This window comes from Rhagoletis pomonella, unplaced genomic scaffold (genome assembly GCF_013731165.1).
Source record: "Rhagoletis pomonella isolate Grant_MI unplaced genomic scaffold, Rhpom_1.0 Rhpom_scaffold_00709, whole genome shotgun sequence".
Classification (NCBI taxonomy): Eukaryota; Metazoa; Arthropoda; class Insecta; order Diptera; family Tephritidae; genus Rhagoletis; species Rhagoletis pomonella.
This window is the reverse complement of record NW_023459263.1, coordinates 28,598-31,200: the sequence shown is the minus strand read 5'-3', so window position 1 is coordinate 31,200 and position 2,603 is coordinate 28,598.

Here is a 2,603-nt window from a genome sequence, read left to right as displayed (position 1 = left end):
GACTCGGCCAAAATCGCTTAGGCGGTTACAGCGCCAATTAAGAAGAACCGCAAAAAAAAAATCTTTTAAAATTGCTAGTTGGCAAATTTGACAGTTTCGTGGTGAGTACGAACGTCAGAATTTTATCTAGCTCATGTGCTAGGTAAATTTTGACAGCTTCTAAGTGTAATCAGCCTTATCATGAGTTTCATTTTTTTCGAACCGGTTCACTTTTCAGCTTTTTGTTTCCCTGTATTTACTATGGGCGGTAAAACAACTTTCGGGTGAAAGTCAGGATAAGGCAGAATATTGTGGGCGGTAATAAAGAAGGAAAATAAAAATGGAATCTGATAAAACAAAAGAACGTACGTTACTTGCAAGTTAAAAAATAGATGTAAATTTAACAATTTCAGCAGCGCACGAAATAGAGCTTCTGCATGAGCGTTTGTGTGGTTTTTTCTCCAACTGTCAAAATTTTTCTTTGCATTTGGCACAGCAAAACTCAATTTATTCGTACACCATGCCGAAAAGGTTACCGATTGCCACTGCTCTATATCAGAATATTGATAATCTTGCCGCCAGAATGTTATGGTACAAAGGAAAACGTAGCTCTCAAACTACCAAGACACCGCAGTAGATGCCAAAATACAAGCCCTGATATATATTGCTCTCTATATTTTAACATTTGTGTCAAGATATAACCGAAAAAAGTAGACGAACAGACCTGCAGGAACTAATGACAATCAGCGACACAAGGAACACAGCTATTGCAAAATGGCAGACCTTCCATGCGGGATTAGCGTTGCCGTACGCTCTAGAAAAATATGAGATGGTGAAATTTCAGACATGCTACCGGGTGCACTAGAGTAACCCATAACAATGTTTATGAAAAGTAATGTCAATTGTTCTGGAAACCTTGAAGTTAAAACCAATAGAGTTTTTGGACCAAATACATTTAAGATTTGATTTTAAGAGTGAAGATATAAAACTTTTACAAATAATGATACCAGATAAGGTAGTTTCCAAAGAAGATTTACCAATTTTACCTGTTTTGTTAAGTTTCCCCATCTCGTAGATTGCGATCCTGATATAATCACCACGCAGAGGAATTTACTGAGGCTGAGTGAGCTTTATATTTCTAGCGATCATCCCGATATTGATATGTTTTGGGAAAAAGTTCATTATATTAAAAATGGAATGAATGAAAATAGCTCCATGCATCTCGCCAATTTTGTTTTTAATATGATTTCATTACTACATAGCATCGTATATATCATGATACAAATATTTAAAGGTAGTTTCACTTCTTCTTCTTAGCCGCCATTGGGCCCATTTGATGTAAACTGTGCTTTTGGCATTTTCTTTTGAAATCGAGCTACCGTGTTTATTTATTTATTTATTTAATTAATTAAGTCAAACACACAACCATAAGTTATTTTTACAATGTTTGACCTTAAAACTAGAGTACATAGGTAAAACTTAGATTAATTATTATTATAATTAGCAATTAATAATAGTAGTGGTAAAAGTTATGGAGAATGGGACAAAAGTAGCGGTAGTAGTAGGGTTTAAGTAGGAGAATGTAAAAGAGATGGATGATGGTATAAATACATCAAATTGAAAGAAAAGAGTACGTTCAACAATATTCTGCAAAATAATGAAATGTGGTCATAACGTTTTTTACAGTAGACGTACCTAGCGATGTTATTATACAATACATTAAGTTTACTACGACACACACTATCACAATTAGTATACAGCTCACAACCATACAGTAACGTCGGCAACAAATACGTTTTAGCTAGAAGCAGTCGAATTTTCATTGGTGTGAAGTGTTGAGTGGTCCATAGATTTCGGAGCATACCATATACTTTGTCTATGGTGCTAAAAATGTGATTTCTCCACGTCAAAGTTCTATTAAATACACCCCCAAAATTTTTAACAGTGTCAACATATTTAATCACAGCATTATTTAATTTAACCTCGATGTATTCGTCAAGTATGAAGATTTTCTTATATATAGCGATGCACTGAGATTTATCTGGATTAAGGATCAGTCCATTGTCAGAAGCCCACCTGCTTATAAATTTCAAGTCGGTATTTAAATTTTTAATACAAACATCAATTGAGTCAATGGGACAACTAACATATAGTTGGACATCGTCTGCATAAACATGGACATCACTATATTTAATCCCACTAAACAGGTCATTAATATACAGAACAAACAGTAAGGGACCAAGAATAGAACCTTGAGGGACACCTCTAGTTATAGGTAAGCAGTTGGATATAGTGTTACCGGCACATACTGCTTGTAAACGACCACTGAGGTATGATTGTACAAGAGTTGATGCCGACGTAGAAAAATTGAACAAGTTTTTAAGTTTTAAGATTAAAAGTTTGTGGTCCACAGAGTCGAATGCTTTGGAATGGTCAAGTAGAGTAAGAAAAGTCACATATTTTTTGTCAATATTAAACCTAATATCGTCTGAAACTTTTAAGAGCGCCGTAGTGCAGCTCTTATTGGATCTAAACCCCGACTGCAATAGGTAGACCAAGGAGTTCTTGCTCAGAAAGGCGTTTATCTGGCGATGCATGATACGCTCAAGAACTTTGGACAGAAA